Below are 23,029 nucleotides of genomic sequence, written 5' to 3' on the forward strand. Positions count from 1 at the left end.
CTACAGCTTTCGCTTTTATGAGCGAGAGTAGGTTGTCCAGTAAGATCATGAAATACTATTTTTACTTTAAATCTGCAAGTTCGTTTCGAAACAAAACGTTTTCTATTTCAATGAAAAGGATCTATTTTGAGTTTGAACTCATTTGATATATTTGCGTTGACATTAAAACCATAAAAAGATGTTGCATATATAGAGCACATCCCTAATAATACTGTATTTGCAACAGTTTGGGTTGAGTCTCATGCTTTCAGTTTCGCCGTGTTCTTTAGGTGAACATCAAACAATATTAGTGCAAGTGGAAGATATTGTGTGAAAAACGCATCAACTAATAACCTAACTTACAGAAAATATTTGCTATTCTTAATTTTCCTTTTAGATTTGTAATATTATGACGCATTTCAGCATCAAAAACATCGGTATTTCATTGGCTATCCACGTTTTTTAAATGGGTAAGGACGAATACAATCAATTTTAGGAGCAAAATGGATTCAGAAGATCAGAAGTTTGATTTCACTGGTTTATTTTAAGATTTTATCCCCTACAGATTTCATACCGTAAGATCCCTGTAGGAGTAATTCCCGGGTCGTCGCCCTTAAAAACAACATACGTGTGTTCACGGGCCAGTTTGCCTGTTCTGGAGGATGAAAAACCCGAATTTCCTGGTGAAAAAACCCCATACCTCCGTATGAGACCGGCTAACTCACCTTTAGTCGGGAATTGATCCGGTCTTTCCGACCAAAGGGCTTCGTCTATACCAGTGATAGCGAACCTTTTTACCCAGGTGTGTCAAACATCTTTTTTTTTTTTTTTTGACGTTGTTGATGTGCCACTTGCATACGTGCATTCTAAATTTAACTACTAAATTTAATCATAGGTGGTGACTTATACATATCGTATTAGGCTATTTATTTAATAGGACATTGATATAAAATCTATGAATTCATATTATACAATTAATTGAATAAAGTGAAATTACAAACTTACATTACGTTTAATGACTTTTCTGTTGCTGAGTGCTGGTAGAAAGTTGCTTTTTAGAAGGGCTGTAGACAGACAGCGCTCAAATCATTGCTCAATCTATTTCTCCCTTCGATTTGATATTATTTAAGGCAGAAAATAGAGTTTCACAAGAGTATATTAGAAGAGAAAATTGTTAGAAGAGCTTTAACAAAGATTTTAAGAGCAAAAGGTTTTCGGGAAGGCTATTCCACACGCTTAGAATTTCACAGTCTTTATACGCGGTATCATGCAGACGTTCCCGCTCAAGTTCTTCTAATTCATTTCTAAGAGCAATAAACTTTCTTTTCCAGATAGGATTACACTGGAAATCGGTTAGTTGCATTTCTAGATCTTTTAAATCCAACCACTCGAAACCATCTAATTTGAGATCCATGAATTCTGTTTCATCAGGATACTTTATGAATTGGATTATTTGTTCCAACATTCGAAATTGCTCAAATCTAGAAGAAAACTTCTCAGTTACTGACTTTAGAACTTCGATAGTTTGGTTGATATGTTGTTCACGATTTTTGGGGCTGGTTTCGTTAAAAAAAAATTTCACTCTTGGGAAATACTTAAAATTGTTACTTTCTAAATCACGTTGAAATATTTTGAGTTTATTCTCAAAGCGCTTGATCGTGCCAAACATAACATCGACAGATTTTCCGAAACCTTGCAATTGTATATTGAGTTCATTCAGGTGCAATGAAAAATCTGTGAAAAACATCAGCTTACTGAGCCAAGCAGAATCGTTCAACTGAGAAAATTCGTGCTCCATGCCCTTCGTATTTAAATATAATTTCATTTTATTTAAACATTCAACAAACCGTTCTCAAGTAGTCGGCCACGACTCAACCATCGAATATTATTGTACATTAATAGACCATTCTCGTTTGTTTAAAGCCCTGGCAGCAATAAAATTAGTTACCTTTGTCACAATTCTCATCACATCATCAATCCTTTAAGCCTGATTTCGCACCCAGTGTCTCCTCATGTATAATACAATGGAAACAAACCAGGAGATGACCAACATATTCTGTAAATTGTTTGATAAAACCGACATTACGGCTAACCATATTAGACGCGCCATCAATTGTAATCGAAAATATTTTCGATTAATCTGTTTCTCACGGAACACTTTAACAACACAGTCGCATATGTCTTTACCTGTCGTGTTTTGAGGTAAATTTTCTAACTTTATCAATTCCTCGTACATAGAATCACCGTGAACATACCTTGCAATAATAGCCAATCGAGCTGATGACGTAATATCTGTAGTTTGGTCGAGACAAATGGAAAAACAATGGCATGAGTTCAAGTCTTGTTGTATTTGATTTTCTATACTAGCATTCATTGATATAACTTTGTCTTTAATAGTATTCCTACTTAATGGTAACTCTTTCATGCTCTTTACAATAGCTTCCTTCTTATGAAAGTCCTCAAATAAAAATGGCGCACACTTCACGAACGCTTCTTTAATATAATCACCATCACTAAGTGGTTTCCCATGTTCACCAATAGTATGTGAAATACTGTAACTTGCGGCTACTAAATTTGAGGGTCCTGAAACAATTTTAATTAAAGTCCCTGATTGTGATTCTGCCAGTTTTATATGTTGCGATATGTATTCTTTGCGTTCTGCAAAAGTTTTTTCTAGGAGCCATTTGTGCTTAGTTTCAAAACGTCTTCTTACATTCCAAGTTCTACTCACAGACAGCTCAGCACACAATTTACAGAGAACTTTATCGCCTCTATCAATAACACCATATTGTTCAGTCCAGGCATCTTGGAAATTTCTCCCACTTCCTTTCTGTGATCATTTTAGTTTTTTATTAGTGCTAGCTGCCATTGTAAAAGTGTTCACAAATTAAAAAAGAGCACAATTATATACAGCGATAATTAAGCAGTAATAATTAATCAGAACTAACAATTACTGGAAATGACTTATACACCAGCAACTAAAATTACTTAAATGGCAGACCATGCAAGACTACCACTACTTCTTTCAGCGGGGTTGCCACATTTATTACCGGTACGTTCGTACCGGTCATTTCACACAGAAGTCAAATGAAAACTTTAAGTTTATAATATATAAAGCACGTATTTATAAGTTTGTATCGTATAATATTGCTAATAATTTTTATAAGTTTTTATAATATCATATGACTGTGCAGAAATTATAATGATTAAGAAAGAAAACGTAAACTTAAAACGCTCGTTGTTTATAGGCTGTTACAAAATTAAATAGAAATAGGCTAACTATAAAATATAATTCTTTCAATGAGCCGAAACCTACCTTCGTCTTAACTGAGAGCGATCTTACACCATTTATCGCAGATTTTTCATCAGAATACTAATATTTTTCAACATCCAAGGTGTGTCACCTGAAACCCTCAAGTGCGTCAGTGCTGACATGCGTGTCATAGGTTCACCATCACTGGTCTATAACGACTGAGCTACGGAGGCTCAAACAACATACTTAGGATATAATTTTTATAGAGTAACGGTCCCTGAACTTTCCAAAGAGGTCTTCTCTGTATTCTCCGCGTTATTTTGCCTATCATCTCTTGCGTTGGCTGTCTGTTAGTAAGGATTTGAGTCGAGTTTTGCATCCTGTAATTTAGTTCCAAGGCGCCATCAAAAAATCTTCCGAATGCTATAATTGTTAGAGGAGAGAGAGAGAGTAGAAGGCTTCGCTCCAACATGACATTGTAAATCTATTGAAATATTAAAATCCCTGAACAACTTATGAGAATGCACCCTTCTTGGCATCGGAATTGCCTTGATATTGCACTACTTAAAAAGACCACGAACTTTGCATAGGAACCCGTTTGATTAAGCATTCCTTTCCGGCATGGATCTACCACAGGCAACTCTGATGCCGAAGGTTATATTTTCATAAGCTGTTGAAGTTGGTTTCGAAATTCTTAAGTTTCAGCTATTTGACTACATTTTGATATTCTTTGATTTCTGTAGTTATTCCCATCGCATTTTGTTTTGTGGTACAGCGGCATTCTCATGCAATCTCTCTCTCCCATTTTTCGCATCACTGTTGAAACTTCCGCACTAATTTTCTAAAAAAAAAAAAAAAAAAAAAAAAATCTCAGGGTGCCATATGCGGAGGTGTATAAAAATACTTGTGCCATTTTTAGTAAAAAAATTCCTGTACAGACAAAACAGAGTTTTTTTGCTGCAGTCTGTCGCCTTGTGTCAACAATGTTTGACATGAGCGGAATACAATTTCAAACTTCGTTGAAGCAGTGCGTCTATTTTCAAGAGAGAATTCCTTGATCATCGCCATTTCCCCCCCCCCTCTCTCCATGGACATCCCCAGTTTTCATTATCATCAAGAGACGTCATTTGACTTTTGAATTTAGTAAAAATCAATTACATATTTGAGTTCTATTCGTTGTTTTTACCTTCAGTCAAGCAGGCCTTAAAACACCTCTGGTGGCATCGCACTTCTTTGAAGTCTGCTTTTTTTTTTTTTTAATGAAGTAGAAATTTCAAACAGTCCAACTCAAGTATGAAAATAAGTAGCCCCATCTAGCTCTCAATCCAGATGCCACGTGCTCCTTATGTCTTCTTTTCTCAGATAACCATTTACTTCATTTTTATTTCTATTTTCAGTCTTCCGTACTTTACGACGATCTCTCTTTCTGTCCGAGTGAAACGTGATACTTATTTTTTGTTTTGTTTTTTTTCTCTTTCGTTGGCGGAAATTGTTGCAACAGATATCCAGTTTCAGCATACATTTTCGTTCTCGTCATAACAGTGGAAAGTCCAGAATACTCTTGCAGAAATTTGATATGAGAACTAAGCCCCCCCCCCCCTCCCCCACACGTTTAAAGTGATATTTTCAAGAATATTGCTGTTTGATTGATCAGCTAGTAGCACGTCCGATTGACCTTAGCTACATTTCACAATGAAATTTCTCTGTAACTCTCACTTTATTTTTTATTTTTATTTTTATTTTCTGTTTAGAAATTAGTTCCAAGAGAGCTTCATTCCGATTCTTCTGGTTTCAATCATCTGCAGCAGGAGATATACTCGTAGTTACTACCACATTAAAAAAAAAAAAAAAAAAAAAAAAAAACCTGTGCATGTAAGCATTTCATAAAGAATATTACTACGTATTCCAGATCTCCTCCCCTCTCATTTTTCCGACTCCCCTGTTGAAATTCAATCCTAAGTGTATTTGTGAATATTTTTCGACTGTTTTATCACTAGTTTAGCTGCACCGAATAAGATTTTGAAGTTCCCTTTCCTCAGATTGTTTTCTTACATATAGTTTTGTTCTATATTCTTCCTTTTTATAGCTGCTTTTATACTATAATTTAGCTGTCCTTTGTATTATGGAAGCATCCATGCAATTTTAATTTTAACTGATATGTTCCTTTTTTTTAATGCATTAACTACGTTCATTCCCTCTTATCCCAGTACTGTTTGTATATCTGAGTTCATTCAAACTGTTCGAAGCGAGGAGTAAATAGATAAAGAGAAAACAGAATATCCTGAACCTGTCTGAAGGTATTACTATCCACAATAACGCAGTTCTTATTCCTTCCTTGTTTCTTGTGTGGATATTTGTACATTAATTTATGCACATCTTCATGTTGAAATATGCTGTCCATCGTTCAATTCATCCTTCCCACCCTATATACGAAAAAATTTTATATAAAGTCTTTTAAGCTGAATGCAAGTGGCTGGTCTCATATAGGGGGGCCATGGTAGTTTTCCTCTTGGAAATTCGTGTTTTTCTTGCCACAAAAACAGGCAAATTGGGTGTGTTGCATCATTATAAATCTATCCAACCAACTCCAACCAACTTTCCTTCTTTTTAGGCTAAAACAACATTAACAACAACAATAATAAACTGTAGAAACGTGTATTGATCGTAGATATTGATAGCTCAATTGGCAGCGCGTGGTAGACTGTAGAAGTCAGTGGTTCAAATCTGACTGAAAGTCATCTTTATTATTATTATCTTTTTTAACTATCGTTTCGGTTTTTTTTTTTTTTTTTCTCTTCAGTGAAATGGCTATTAATATCCTTTAGAAAAGTAGACGACGTTGATGTATATAAAATAACAAAGATTAAATTTAGTATCTGGAATATTTTTATAAATTATGTATCAAGATGGACTGGATCGATATCTTGGCGCCTTCCTTCTGCACACTGGCAAGTTCTGCCTAACAGCAATGGAAATCTACCTTACCAATTACACGGAAAATAGCAACACTGTGCAAACAGCGCCATCGCACGGAATCACTTGAACACACTATCTTTTCTGTGTAACACATCCAAGTTACTATAACAAGAAATAGGATTATTGACGAGTTTCGTGTTTCTCTCAACTAGATTGAAAGTTTACTTTAACTCACAAAATATCTTATGCCCAAGGAAGGTCAGTGAATGCAATTATATGGCCATAATAAAAATAACGGGTTTAGAAACATGTAATCCAGAGTGTTCGTTATAATGCTTGTATTCGAACGAATTCTCATGATGCTCAGTAGATTCACATGAGTAAGTTAAAAGTGGATTCCTACCTGAGCTACAATAAAGGGCTTTGGTTTAAAGTAATCAAAAGCTACTTTTGTTATACGTAATAAGAATATATCATTCGATGTCGTATAGACTATTAAACTTCGTCAATGCTGTCGTTATTGAAATTATCGTCAACAAGGTATGAAGGCTTAGCGACTATATCAAAGGAAGTTAAATATCACGTGTCACTGAGGCTAACTGAGTCAGCATGTATAAGAGCTATCATGCAAAACGCACGGAGTTCCTGTTGGATGGACATTTGTCTTTTACTTTATATAATAGTCAATACAAAATAATGTAGTGTGAATGCTAATAAAATATAGTGAAAACAAGTCTTGCATAATAGATTTTATTTCCCATTTTCCTTTGCATGTTAGGCTCAATGGCCTGTCACAGCCAAGTAACTTTTCTTAGAAACTAATGCTTTGATAGAACGGTTATTCCTAACTGCTTAGTACATTATGGCTGTAAATTGCGTTTACGTGTTTTCTGGGATGTTTTTTCCGAGTTACCGGGAGAAACAACTCTTTCGCCTCCACCTCCACACGAGACCGGTAACTGACTTTCAGTTGAAAAGCCCTTCGCGTCCTAGATGGGATTCGAACTCAGGTCTTTTCAAAGTTTCCGTAGCTTAGTCAAAAAAAAAAAAAAAAAAAAAAAAACGACTTATGTACAAAGGCTTCTATTGACTTTATTTCATTTTAAAATATTTTTAAAATAATTTTTTAAAAAAATTATATATATATATATATATATATTGTCATTACTGTTTTGGGAATCCCTATTAAGAAACAAGGAACCGGAAAAATTTGTCTAAATCGAATATTCATTATCTACGCCTTCCAAATGTTTATACTACGCATTCTACGGGTTCAGAAAAAAAAGTTCTTTTTTATAAATAATCGCAAACACAATTAGTGTTTTCCACCGATGACAAATAATTACCTTTGACGAGAGAGAGAAGCCACAGCGATTCAGCTTGACAATTAATAAATATTTTAGTCGAGAAGTACTTTCTCCTACAAAGTAACTGACAAACAAAAGTTTGCACCACACCAAACAAGTTCCGATGGTACAAATACTGCACAGCGTTTTTTAGTCCTTTTCAGAGCCCATCTTCTGTATCGCAGTAATATATAAAAGACACCATCCTCTTAGCGGCAGTGTTCTATCTTTCCTGAGAGTGTCAAAACATCAACGCCAGGTACATAGTTTCGACATTAAACTTAGGGTATATTTTCCTAACAAAGGTGAATTTTACATTGACTGCCACCCCCGTTTCAGAATGACACAATCGTCACACGTAGCCTGTATTATTACTATGTAAGCAAACGGACTGCAGAGTCGATTGTATGTTTTGTGTGCTGTCACAATGGCATGTCGAGAACTTCCAGACTTTGAATGTCTTGAGAGGCCATCCATTCATCACACTGGTGAAAGACTGCATCTCCCAAAGCCATAGGCAACATTATCAGTTAATCGAAATGTGAGAATTGACGGCGAAGAAATCACAACAAACCCAGAAAGCTTAATAGCTGGACTAAAGGGTGTTTAGAAGAATCTAAGACTATTCTCAAAGGTCCCACATGAAAACAATCAACCAGAAGTTCAAAGCATATACAGGATTTCGGTCGGTAGCGGGGATGAACTACGCAAACAGATGCACAGTCCCGATTTCTAAGGAAAGGCAATTGCACATAAGCCAAACATCAATTATAGTAAGAACCATCGGAGACCATATTTGTGTATATAGTAAGAACATCGTCATTGGTATATAGAGCCTTAGAAGTCTGTCATATGGAGCGATGATTTTTTTCTATATATATACTGTATATATATCATTTTTGATGGGATTAGATAGGCAGTGAGTTCAAGATACCTGGGGAATATGCCAAACACATCATGGTTGCAGAAGTGTAATGGTATGTAGCTGTTTTTCCTGGTATGAACTCAGGCTTTTCATCGCGATGCTTGGAAGGATGAATGTCTACGGATATAATTTTTTTTTTTTTTGATAATGCAATACTTTATACATTCTGAACGTGTTAAGGAACAGACCCATGTTTCTTTCTGCACGACAGCGCACACTGTACCACGGTTCAAATGCTGTTACAAGATGGCTTGAGGAAAATGAGGTGCGAGCCCTACCGATGCATCTAGCAACGGTACATGAACTAGTGGTCATATTACAGGAAGAACGGGCCAAAATAGCTGATTCAGACTATCACTAACTGGTGGAGAGTTGCCTATTTATACAACAGTGTATATTTTTCTGATTTTTCTCGACTAGACGTGAGTTCCAACAACTTCCAAACAACCAGCCAGATGACATTGTTACACTTACGACGTGATAGTTTTTTTTTTTTTATTGTTGTTCGAAGTTTCTTTCACAGTTATTGCATGTGTGACCTGAGGAGCTTTCAAAGTAGGATTGTATATTGCATCTCTTGCGATTTTTGCTTCATCAAAAAATGGACGACTTCGAAAAAACAGTGAAAATGCAACTAAGCTCTGTTTTCTAATTGGGTGGGGGGGGGGAGGTAAAGTTGTTAATGTTTGCTTTCGGGGAGGAAACAGTGAGTAGAATTTAAATATTCGATTGGTTTCTCTAAGTTCAAAAGTGACGTAACGTCTGCTAATGATAATAAGCATAGGGATCATCCGTAGAAGGACAAACAGGTTTAAAAAAATGTGCACAAATTCACACGGAAAAGAAATAAGAAAAATCTCATTGACCATATTATTGTTGATAAACACATTTACACCGTTGTTCAGGACACAAGAATATATAGGAAATTTGAAGTAGAAAGTGTCAGCATTAAGTTTTAAGCAGGATAGAAATGAATATCATATTGAGAAAAAAAATATGTACAAAGATTACAGAAAAGATTCCAAGACTAACACTTTGAAAAGTGTCGACTCAAAGATACAAATATTATTCAAGGAAAAAATGAAAGAATTTGAAAGCAAGCCCAAACCTTGGAGACTCATTGGCAGGCTGAAGAAAACATTGACTGATTCAGCTAAGAAGCCATGAGGTAAAATATATATGCAAGAATTTTTATTTTTTTTTAATCCAAACTTCGTGGTGAATTCCATAAGTAAAAATCGCAGCCTTGGAAAAGAAAAAAAAAAAGTGTAACAAAAGTTTGTAGATAGTAAGTTCAGCAGGTTCCCCGAGAGAAGATGGAAAGATGATGAGCTCCTTTTACATATAGCTTAGTTTCATCATGCGTATCAAGGATTTAGGCCTAGCATGGCCTATTCCGGCCTTAGAAGTCATCGTTGAATCGTTTAAGAGGACGTCCTCGTTTTCTTTTTCCTAATGGCTTGCACTTTAAGGCTTGTTTTGGTAATCTTTCTGTTTTCATCCTTTGAACGTGTTCCACCCATTTATGTTTATATTTTTTAATTTTTTCTATTACTGGTTCTTGGTTTGATTCTTTCATAATTTCTTCTTTTCTTTTGTGATCAAATAGGGTATACTTTGCAGTTTTTCTCATAAACTTCATTTCTGCTGTTGTTAATCTTTGTTTGTCTTTTTGTTTTATTGTCCAGATTTCACTTCCATACAATAAAACTAGTAGGGCTAATGTATTGTATACTTTTAGTCTGCTTTGTTTTTGAACTAGGTTTGGTTTAAATATAGAGTTAATTACACCTGTTATTTGTAAATATTTTGCAATTTTTACGTTTATATCTTTTTCATATGTGATCATACATCCTAGGTAGTTAAATGAATTCACCTGTTCTAAGATCTTGTCATCTATTATTATTTTGGTTCTTGCGTGATCTTGTCTTTTAAAGGCCATAGTTTTTGATTTTTCTGTTGATATTATCATTCTATAATCTTTGGCTATCTCATTTAGATCTAAAATAGCTTTCTGTAAGTTATCTTCAGAATTTGTAATTATTATTTGGTCGTCTGCAAAAAAGGAGAGTGTTTAAGTTCACAGTAGGAGAAAGTTTAATACTTGATGGAAATTTTTATTCCATTTTATTATTATTTCATTTAGGTAAATATTAAAAAGAGTTGCTGAGAGGGGACATCCCTGTTTAAAGATAAACAAGGTGACCCCTTGGTTTATCTCTCTCGTATATGATAGCTCGTGATTTAATCTTATTTGTATTTGATTATTTTCATATATACTTGTGATAGTTTTTAGGATATTATTTGGTATTTGTCTTTCTTTTAACATGTTAAATAAAACATATTAAAATAAATTAATTATTTTATTAATTTATTGATCGTCTTTTTCTAAATCCATTCTGTATTTCTAAAATAAAGTTTTCGGAATATTTCATTAGTTTGCTTTTTAAAATTCTGCTATATATTTTGTAACAGGAATTTAGTATGCTGTAAAAGGAGCTAATAATTAAAGAAAAAAGTCATCAGAAGATTTTAGTAATAATGAAGAAAATATCAGGAGGGTGCAAAATGTTATGTATGCTATTAAAAAAGCTTAGAAATTGAGGAAAGAGTACTGTAATAGGATCACAGATGAAAAAGGTGATATCAAAACTGAAGATATCTCAGGCGTAACTACTATGAACGATTGTCAAATTAAACCAGTAGTGTCAGAACAGTACTAGAAAATATTGAGAAGGATCAGCCGAATAATTTCTATTAAAAGAAACAACTGATATGATAGGTTTGGTATGAATGTGAAACAATAAAAAGACAAAAGACAATGAAAATAGATATGAACATGAAATTATCAACTGCACTTGAATAGAAAACCTGCAGAACATGTTAAACATTTCAGCTATTTAAGCATAAAATTTAGTGGAAGCGGCAAATTAAATATAGAAATGAATCTTCGACTGAGAAACTAACTAATATGGTGGGGAATCAGTTGAATAAATTTATATGGAATAAAAGAGAAATTTGCCAAACACTAAAGTAGTTGTATGGAGAGATTAAATCTAAATGGAGAGATTTAAATTTAATCTCTCATCTTCGTAATTTCTCCATTTAAATGGAGAGATTATGGAGCTGAGATGTCTTCAAATTGCATAACGCACGAACAAAGTTTAATTTCATATATTGAAAATATGTCTATTGACCAACGTAGTCAATCTAATAAATCTAATTTAGAATACATATTCTCTAAAAAGGACAGTATTGTAAATTCTATTTTTTAAAAAAATGAAAAATTGAAGTAAGATTACCTGTATCCATTTGAAGATTCTCCGAATTTTAATTTTTAAGATGATATATAATATCATTAGATGGCGCTAGTGAGACTTTCATTAATGGATGACATATTTCTTATAGGCATAATTTTTCAGCTTTAAATCCAACGTTGTAATGAGAAAAAGAAGCTATATTTGGCTTTAAAATTATGTTTGGAAATTTTAATTCCGCGTTTGTAATAAACTAAAAGAAAGAAAGGGGAAAAAAATAAAAAATCCGTCGAGCCGGAGTCGAACCAGCGACCTATGGATGCCTGTTAAATTCAACTACAGTCCACCGCTCTGCCAACTGAGCTATCGACGGTTGCGTGGGATTTCTTGAAACTTGACACTAAATACAGCACTATAGGAAAAACTTGTTTCTTTGAACTAGATTCTGTAATTTCTGTTTGTTTTTTTCTCATATAAGTGGAAATGCACGTTGCAAATTTCCTAATTTGTAATAATAACCACTAACATCAGCGGAGTTTCAGTGAAAGTCCTGACAAATGACAAATCAGTTTAGTAAAAACGTCTTTTTTTTGTTATTGTTAAAAAATTGGACTGTGGCAATTATTCTTTGTTTACACACGTAGTACTTAATTTTTTGGAATCGACTCTTCCTTAAGCACTGCTAGTGGCATAACAAACGTATGTTTTTGTTTTCATTTCTATTTTACTTTCAATCTTCACAAGCTATATGATTTTTGTTTTTGAAGATCACGCCTCGCACTTAATAAAAATAACTTCTTTCAAAAATCCCTTAAGAAAAGTCGCTCCAGGCTCCTTTTCTGACCTTCAACAGTGAATTAAATCGAATTCTGTCTGACCCAGCTTTAATTGGCAACAAAGAATTGTTAGCAGCAACAAGAAGTTCCATCAGGCTAATTACTGTATTCCCATTACTCAGATACGAAAATAATAAGCACTTGCTGTTGGCAACCCTGTAATTCAAACTGTCAGTTTTACTGTAAAGGATAACTAGATCTGGGGGATAGGAATTTGAAGTTCAAAGGTCGCATAGCGAAAAGTTGCAAATACAACTCAGAAGATAATTGCCATGTTGAAGCGAACCTTGACATGTAAGGATAAGGAAGTCATTTTGCCTCTTTATAAGGCTTTGATAAGACCACACCTGGATTACTGTGCTCAGATTTCGTCTCTCAGGTTCCAAGGGGATAAAGAAGCTGTGGAAATGGTGCAAAGAAGAGCTAAAAAGATATCCGGATTATGGGATTTAGATTATGAGGACAAATTTCGAGTATGTGAATTACAGAAGAGGAGTTATATGATTAGAGGTCTAAAAACTTTTGAATGGGTGTTATAGGATATTATCTGATGAAAGTTTTCGTTATATGGAAGGCGGGGAGAGAACACGGAGGCATCCGTTGAAGTTAAATTTGTTTGCAGTTAAGAAAGTGATAAGAGCTAGGTTTTTCTCCCAGAGAGCAGTGAATGCGTGAGCGGAATAGTTTTCCTTTAGGGGTAGTGAGTGTCATCTAGTGCAGTGTTTCTCAACGTGGGGCGTACGCCCCACAGGGGGACAATTTGAATATTTTTTTGGGGAGGGGCAATTAGAAAATGATGTTGCATTCGTCACCTCATCACCGATATACTCAAAAAACTCACCATTGTCGGCGATAAATTGTCGATGTTGCAACCCTGACTTTCCGAGAAAAAAAGATGACACCACTAGTACAACAGTCAACATAAATACAGTATCAAGAAGATCTCTCAGAAAAGAAAAATGATGAGTCCATTAGAACTTTATTCAACATAAAAGGAACAATTGCATGGCTTTCTGATGAGACAGAAATGAAATACCGAAATTCAACTAGTTTTGCAAAAAAAAAAAAAAAAAAAAAAAATACTGTTTCCCTTCCCGTCGTCATATTTAGTTGATGTGGCTTTAGTGCCGTAAATCAGCGCTTCCCAAACTGTGGGCCGCGGCCCCCCCCTTGGGGGATGTAAGTTTTGTTGAGGGGGGGGGCCGTGAAATAATGAAAACACATTTAAAATGTTTTAAGAATAAGTAGATTTTTTAAATCTTAAAAGAAACATATTTAATCTTTATTATTCATTATTTCTTTTTTGTTCTTTTTTATATTTTAATGGAAAAAATGACACATTGGTGTTGATTCACAAATTTTACTTCTTGCGTATTTCGGCGATTAATGAATATTAGTAAATATATGCTTATTCACTTACTGAGACAAGGAGTGATGAGAGCTTGGTCCACCTTTGCTCGGAGTTTCCCGGTGTTGTACTACCTTACCTTAGTCCTGAAGATAATTTCAGGCGCAAACTTTGTTTGCTCACACTTGGATAAAGGATTAAACTAAATTTATTATATGCTAATTCATATCAGTTTCATTTCAAAGGTATTGATAAGAAACGCAAAAAATATTACAAACCAAACGCAAAATCTTGAATATAAATTGTATTGAATATAAATACAATAAATATTATAATAATATATGTCTATATTACGATTTTTTTTCGAAGGGGGTCGTGAAATATTTTAATTTTTCCAAAGGGGGCCTTGGCATCCATAAGTTTGGGAAGCACTGCTGTAAATGACTTATTACTGAAAAAAAAAAAAAATCATCTGGATACCGTGTGGATTTGAGATTGAAAATGACTAAATTAGTACCTCAAATAAAAACTCTTTGCAGCAGACATCAAGCTCAAGGATCGCATTAACTTGGACTTTATTTTCCCAAGTTCAGTTCGATTTATGTTTTATAATATACAAAGTGTAATATAAAATTTATATTCATTGAAGAAAGTCGAATAAAAAACAATTTTACCTATGTTCCTTTTTTATTTGAAGTACATATTTATATTATACTTTTTCAGAACTTGGCCGACTATTATGCTGTGGGGGGGGCATCAAAACTTTGAGCCGTTGAGGTGGGGCATAATCCAAAAAACGTTGGGAAACACTGATCTAGTGTGAATGACTTTAAGGGAAGGTATGACAGCTGGTTTCGGTGATGTGTGGACTATTATTATTATTATCATCTAAGACCTGACTCCCTGCAGGTCTCAGATAATAATAATAACAATAACTTAGTTGAGAATTTATTTTTCACTTGGTTAGACTATAATAAGTTTAGTTTAATCCTTTATCCAAGTGTGAGCAAACAAAGTTTGCGCCTGAAAGTATCTTCAGGACTGGGGTAAGGTAGTACAACACCAGGCAACTCGTTGCAAAGGTGGTAAAAGATCTCATCACTCCTATCTCAGTATCTCCCATAATGCAAACCACATCTCCTTGCGGATATGTCCAATGTTATGCATTAAGGCATAGTGATTTAATAATAAGATTGTACACCCTTTGGCAACTCCTATAGGTTGGGATGACCTCTAATTGCTTCTGCCTGGTGTCTCCACTACTGGACCTGGCTCCCACTGACGAGACCTCAATAAAGGTCGAAACCGGTAGGGGTAGTGGCCCTTGCCCTAATGAATAGTATTACACATATCCGCAAGGAGATGTGCTTTGCATTATGGGAGATACTGAGATAGGAGTGATGAGAACTTTCTCCACCTTTGCAACGAGTTGCCTGGTGTTGTACTACCTTGTCCCAGTCCTGAAGATACTTTCAGGCGCAAACTTTGTTTGCTCACACATGGATAAAGGATTAAACTAAACTTATAACAATAGATTAGATTCAGTGATAAGATTTAATATCACAACCCGCACAATTTAATATTACAAATAGGTTATGTGAATATCCTGGAAGTATCGACGATGAATTGGTCAAGTTTCCCCGAACCCATCGTATGTAACAGACATGCGAACCTGGGCGATATCTCCTTTAGAACGAAATATAGCACTGGGCACTCTAAAATACAAAAGATAAATCCTCGTGGATAAAAGACAAAGCGGCAAACCGTCACATTTCTTACTTATATGAATGAAAATAAAATACACAATGAAATAAATAATAATAAGAAGAATAGAGTATGTCAGCAACGTGCTGAGCTTTGATTCACCTCCTCGAGTTATGTGAAAATAGATCAGTAAATTAGGTAAGTGGATGGAAGATTAATGAGACAATTACGGACTAACTAAGAACTTCCCTATTGTAAAAATAATAAAATTCCTATATATATATATGTGTGTAGGAAGATTGATTTACTCGGTTAATATACATTTTTTAAAAAATATCGAATGACTAGAAACCGAGAGAAATGAAAACAAAGTTTAATAGCACAACTAGTTTCAGCTTGTTCTTCTTCAGGTGCACATTAAAAAAAGAAATAGCCAGTAAAACATAGAGAAATAATTGTAAACATCACGGAAAGTTAATGTATATATAATCAACGTTGAAGTCTGCGCATTCTAAACTGTTCTCTCGTTGGCTTCATTGTTGGGCGTATGCATGCGTATAGCATCTCGCGAACGCCAGTATTTGATCGTAGCACAATGACAGTCAGAAAGGTTATATATATATATATATTTATTTATTTATTTTTTTTTTTTAATTATTTAAAAAAATTTATTTTTATTTTTATTTTTTTTTATATTTTTACCGGAATATCTATCTATATATATATATATATATATATATATATATATATATATATATATATATATATATATATATATATATATATATATATATATATATATATATATATATTCGAGTTAAGGGACCACATCAGGAATAGCATTATTTGCCCCACACACAAGGGTGCAGTGCACCTACATAAGACAAAAAAAGTCGACTTTACACAAGTTTTTTCTTTATCAGTAAAATTACTGACGTAAAAACTTAACAATTGGCCCTAATTCAAGAAAAATACAGTATATGCCATGAAAAGAATTAATTTATATACGTATTTAACACGCATGCAGTTCTAGGCAATCTATGATATTCTAGGAATTGATGGAGTTTAACCTGTCTGGATTTTTTTTTTTTTTTTTTTTTTCATTGACTGCAAATGAACAAAATCAGTGTAAGTATCTAGTGCAGATAGAGGACTGCCTTCATTGCCTTCCTGCATGAAATAAAGTCGTAATCCAGCAATAAGTTTTCTAGCGTCCTGGTCAGTCATTAATTCAAGCTTGGGAGTGTCATCTTCATCACTTTTTTCATGTTCTTCTGTCCTCTGATGGTTTGTTGTAATTTCCTCTAGAGTTTCGTCTTCGAAATCCTCAATTTCATTATAGCATTGAAGGCTGTCCTCAATGGATGCAAATTCTTTGTAGTTTCTGATGTAGTTCACTTCTAATGGAGTGTATTTTCACAATCTGGCATATCCATGACTGAATGCCAGATAGAACCACCGAGAGCAAAGCAATTTTGAATGGTTTTGTTGCTTATTCTTCGCCAACTATCGGCCATAAACTGGATTGCTTGCAAAAAACTTACTTTTGCACTCATCTCCTCAGCTGTTGAAGAAGATGTCAGTGGATTTTCTTCAATTGCTTCAAGTATGTAATTTATCAACATTTCACGATACAAGGTCTTCAAAGTTTTAATGATTCCCATCTCCATTGGCTGTAGCAATGATGAGGTGTTGGGAGACGGAAATCACAATCGAATATTTTTCAGAGAATCTACATGAGGGTGTGCTGTGCAGTTGTCAAGAACCAGTAAAAATTTTCTTGATTTCAGTTGTAACTCCATGTCCATGTCCAACTCATTAACCAATTCTTAAAGATTTCAGATGTCATCTACGCACTTTTGTTCGCATGGTACTGAACTGGTAAACTCTCAGTCTGATTCCTTCAAAGCATCTAGGCCTTGCCCTTTTCCCAATAACTAACACCTTTCGTTTATCAGTTCCTGACATATTTGCGCAGCATAACACACAAAGAACCACCCGGTGTGGCACGATAAAATAGTCCCGTTTCATCAGTATTGTAGATGTCATCAGCACTAAACATTCGAAGAAAGATTGACAGTTTTATTGATTCCCATTGTTTGACACTTACATTGCTGTCTTTCTCGCCGTGTGTTTTCTTGAATCTAATGCCGTACCGCAATTTCCATCGCGACAGCCATCCATCTGTTGCTTTGAACCCGTTATGACCAAACTCATTAGCTAACTCTTCTGATTTATTTTTCAGCATTGGACCACTTACACGCATACCTTGTCCAGTTACCATACAGAACCATTGATTCAGGGTCTCCTCAACATCCGGATCCTTACCTTCAAGCTTTCGTTTCTTTGAGGCTCCCTGCTTGTCTTTCGCCAGTAATCATTCTTCTTCAAGCTTCTCTTGTTGCTGTATTAGGCGTGAGATTGTAGACGTTGGCACTCCAGTTATCTTAGCTAGTCGGCGATGACTGGTGTTAACAGGCTGGTTTTTAAGTTGTTGAAGTAAATCGATTTTGTCGGCAAGTGTCAAATGTTTTCTTGACATTTTTGTAGGGTTCAAAAATTTTAAAAACAAAAGCTCTTCTCACAGCGCGTTACTAACAATCACCACCGCACTTGTTAGGCGCCACTTCAAAACTGAAAGCAACCGCTGCTACGCATTCGTTCTATTGATTGAGTGAATCATGCAGTGATGACGTAATTTTTTGACGCTCCATGTAGTCGAGGTTATTGGCTTGTCCAGTTAAACGGCATTGTGTCTCAAATAAACGAGGCAAGTTTTTTGTTGTTCTCATTTTGCATTTGTTCTAATAAACTTGTTCTCATCTTCTCCCCCCCCCCCCCAAAAAAAAAACGGCTGTTCCAATTAACCGGAATTATATATATATATATATATATGTATATGATGAGTTATGTAAAGTGAAACAGTGTTGACAATGAAATTACAAAAAAAAAAAAAAAAAAAACAAGCTCGGGGAAGTGGATTGGTGGAGACAGAGTTGTAGCGTGGATGCCCTCCTTGGATGAGTCTTTGGACTCCCTGGAGGTGACAAATAATAATAATATCGACGTGGATCGTAGAAGAGGAGGGAAAAGAAGTCTAAAACTAAAATGGCAAAGAGTGACAGAAAGCTGGCTGGGTGGGAAAGATGGAGAGAAGCAGAATTAGTTTATTTATTTATTTATTATTTTCACACACGTCCGCAATCAACACACACGCTTGAGGTTTCATAATTCCATAGCTACTATGGGTAAAGTTTCAAGAAATAGTGGGTACCTGCAGTACCGTCGACAGGGTGTAGAAAAGAGGCAGTCTGCCTCACGGGGGGGGGGGGGCTTAATAAGGGCGCTCGTTATGCAATCGTTTTGCATTAATGTTTCTCTTGTAATAAAAACAAAATAGCAATTGGAGATTTTCTTATAATCCATCAGGAACGATATTTAATTGTTTGCCTCAGGGCGCGATCTAATCTGGCAACGGCCCTGGGTACCTGTTGTGGATTTCGGATGTGCTATAGGGAACGAAGAGGGCGGGTTTTAGTCGTATTAAAAGCACACACCCAGTTTATAATGCGATTACTAGTAGTATAATTCTACGTACTCCACGCATTTTATTTATAAGAGTTTTAAAACTTCATTATTCAACTTACAACGGTTTGACGCCAAACTTTTGGAGCATTTTAAAAAGCATTAAATGAAATTAAAGCAATCCGTTTACTTTTAAAACAGTAATTTACTTTATATGTGCGATAGGCCCACGACTTGTCCTTATTGACTTTCACAACCATAATTTTAGGATAAGATGATTTGCATTATGACGAATATATATTGCTGGGTGTGTTTTCTGGATGAACAACCCTTCCACGGCCGTATGAGGCCGATAACCCACCTTCAATTGAAAAACCTTAATATAGGCTCTTCGCGTCGTAGACTGTATTCGGAATCAAGTTTTTTCGGCGGAAGGAACTTCGACGAAACTGACCGTGTCAGACCTCACTCGAACATATCCGTATTAGTTAATATTGTTCTTGTAAAAGTTTGTCATTTTTGTTTTTCGCTTTACGACATATTAATAATAATGCGTGTGATTCATATGAATTCCACCTTATCACAAAGCGAAACCTCTCGAAAAAAATTATTATTAATTAATTATGTATTCTTAAAACAAGGATAGAAGAATAAGGAAAAGAGATAAAAGCTGCCACGTTTATAGAATGATTCTGATAACGACTTGGGCCATTTCCAGATCAGATGGAATAAATTGTTTGAAAGAGTTGTGACCCGAATCTAAATGCCCTGCTCATTCTACTCTTCAGACGTTAAGTATACTTTTTTTAATAGCTTACAGTGTCGTTATTTAATTCATTCCACACACCCCTGGTCATTTGTTTTAAGTATTTTGACAGACGATGTCTGTCATCAGGTCAGACATCTCATAGTAACATTGTCTTTCTCTGGGAAAATAATGATTCACATAGCGATGACTCACCCCACACCCATGTTTCAAGGAACTCTTGCAATGGAATATTGCAAGGACCTCTTATTTTTATACGCATAAGTGGCGTAGCCACTTCTTTTACATCTTTATAATCTTCTTCACTTGATTCATCTTGAGTAACATACTGATTTATAACGTCATCTAAATTCAAAGAGAATTAAAAGGAGCTTTGATGGTCCTACCATCAAGTATTTTGCATACAGTTCGTAGGCTTGTACAAAATTCTTACTTTCTTTGGATTGTTTACCTACAAACTCCCCCATTTTATGTGCGTTTCATTTATATCACGAGAATATTTTGCTGCATAGGTATGTTTTTCTCTTTTTAATGTTTATATATATCTACCCTTATATATATATAAATAAAATCAGCCGAAATTTTGAAACGTTTTTATGTCACGTCTTACCCGCTTATCAGTCCTGAACTCCGGGGGTTGGGAGCCAGGGGGGACGGAGCCCCCCCTAGTGTATGTATATATATATATATTTTATTTATTTATTTATTTATTATTATTTTTTTTTTTACTCCTTTTCCCAAGTAAACAAACAGACAAGTCAGTCAAGTTTGCGCCTGCAAGTGTCGCAAGTCTAGCTGATCCTGCACGTAGTGTAAGTCCCTGAAATACCAAGGTTTTTATAATATAGAGCCTTATCAACTTTACCTATACAAGTAGCTACAAGGTGCTATTACTTTGAATAAGAAACTCTGGATGAGATAAAGATGTGAAAAGTTTTTTACCTTGGGGATAATATATATTTATTAAGGATACCAAGTAATTTTATAAACTTATTTCAGGATCTAGCTACTCACTGAGGAGACTTCAAAAAAGGTTGTTGAAACCGGTCTGGGTAGTGACCCCCCCCCACCCATAATGTATAACAGTATACATCTCTTAATGAGATGTGTTTTACATTATGGGAAATACTAAGAATAGTGATTAGAGAGAGCCTGTGTAGCTCAGTGGATGTGGCGTTTGCATACCACGGTGCTTGGCCGCACGAAGGAAGATTTGGTTTCGAGTCTAGTCGGCGACTAGAGGAAATTTTTCTAAGCATTTTTTTGACCGGTTCCCGAATTAGTCGATCTCTGACACGGGCAAGCGGGTTTTTCCTCCCGGAAACTCGGGTTTTTCGTCCTGTAAACTCAAGAAAATCGACCGTAGAACCCGCATTATTTTCAGACATTAAATATATTGTGTTAGGGTTAGGGACCACGAGATGGCGGCACATTTGAGCCGTCTCTCTTCACTGCGTATCGCTTAATTAGTGATAGCCTTGGGTCATCTATCTCTGATTGGTACCAGTGGAGATTGTACTACCCACTCAGTCTCCAAAAAAGTTAGATAGGGCTAAATGGCCTCGCCTACTCCCGTATACGGGAACAAAAAAAAAAAAGGCGTTAGCTGATATATATATATTTTTTTTTAGTGATCAGAGCTTTACCCACCTCTACAACGAGTTGCCCTGATGTTGCACTACCTTTAGACTTGAACTACGTACAGGCGCCAACTTAACTGTTTTGCTTACTTGGGAGAAGGAGTAAAAAAACCAAGTTTATAAAATTACTTGGTATCCTTAATATATATTATCCCCAAGGTAAAAAACGTTTCTCTCTCTCTCACACACACATACACACATATATATATGTTAAAGATACCAAGAAATTACTTGGTTTTAATCCTTATCTCAAGTAAGCAAAACAAAGTTTTGCGCGTGAAATATATTCACGTCTGAGCTACTTGTATATAGATAGAGGCTGATGACATCATATCACTGCCTTATTATGTGTCTCATAATGCAAAGTACACCCCCTTTCGGGCGTGTATAATGCAATGCATAATGGGAGGGGCCACTACCCAGATCGGTTTCGACCTTTATCGAGGTATCTTTAGTTGGAGCCAGACCCGGCAGAGATACCAAGGTATCATATATATCTCATATGCAAGTAGACAAAAGGTGCTTGACTTTCTTAATAAATATCTGTGGATGAGAGAAAGATGTAGAAAGTTTTATATATATATTTATTGATTAAATTTGATAAAATATACATTGGAAGATAGATAACAAAAAAAGGACTAATTTACATATTATAAGAATGTATATTACAGAGAAAAAAAAAGGATTTTCTTTTTAGTTATACAACAGAAATGAGGGGGGGAAATATACATTAGTGGTAGACAGAATCTTTTCAGTAAGAGTCAATATTACAGTTCAGTATCAATTTTTGTACTTTTTCAGCTGAAGTGTAATGTCGTCGGCAATCCAGAACAGGATACCAGTTGGATTCCACTCCTCTATGAATTTTGCGACAGTTCCTGTTTCTTTGTAATAATCAAATTCCAGTGAAAGCCTGCTCTGTAGTTTCCTACGTAGGCTGCACATGAGGGTTTGTTCCGATTCAGTGATGGATGGGTGCTGGTTATTTCTTGTGTGCTTAAGGTAGATACTGTAAATGACAGCCTTGGCGCAGATGAAGAGGAAATTGCATATTCTGTGTTTGTTCTCTTCTGTGTGGACTACGCACACAGCCAAGAAGACAGTAGTCTTCTTGGCTGTGTGCGTAGTTACAGGTGCTAGAGGCTGTATTCAGGGCGTAGATGATCATCGCTTTGTTTGCAGAACAGATTAAATATGTGTGTTCCAAGGTGCCTGAAACTTCGCAGAATGGACACTAATCCAATTCTCTTAGCTGAAATTTGTGGAGCTTAGTAGAAGTTGGATGTTATGCCATAGCCTCCACTGTATGTCGGAATCTGGTTTGGCACACCTCGATTTATATGGAATATCCCACTGAAAACTGGGTGGCATGTGCAGCTTAGTAAATGAGAGGGTTAAGGATGAATATACGAAGGGCGAAGTTGAGGTAGTGATATGAGGAAGCGGTATATTTTCTTGTAGTTGGAGGGAAGAATTGGAAGTGAGGCTTCAGATGATGCAAGATGAAGGGTAGGCTCCCCGCAGTTTCTAGAAG

At 35.4% G+C, this 23,029-nt stretch overlaps 1 protein-coding gene and 1 non-coding gene across 2 annotated transcripts in view; both read right to left on the reverse strand.

The window, feature by feature from the left end:
- LOC150109579 (uncharacterized) overlaps window positions 1-23,029 on the reverse strand; it is a 114,136-nt gene that overhangs the window by 36,826 nt on the left and 54,281 nt on the right. The gene's annotated exons all lie outside the window — the stretch shown is intronic.
- TRNAY-GUA (transfer RNA tyrosine (anticodon GUA)) lies at window positions 11,962-12,049 on the reverse strand. Its single transcript is given in 2 exon segments — window positions 11,962-11,997; window positions 12,013-12,049. It is a non-coding gene; the product is annotated as a tRNA-Tyr (tRNA).

This window comes from Typopeltis vanoorti, chromosome 2 (assembly GCF_054136105.1).
Source record: "Typopeltis vanoorti isolate ZY-2024b chromosome 2, IOZ_Tvanoo_1.0, whole genome shotgun sequence".
In the NCBI taxonomy this organism is placed as follows: domain Eukaryota; kingdom Metazoa; phylum Arthropoda; class Arachnida; order Uropygi; family Thelyphonidae; genus Typopeltis; species Typopeltis vanoorti.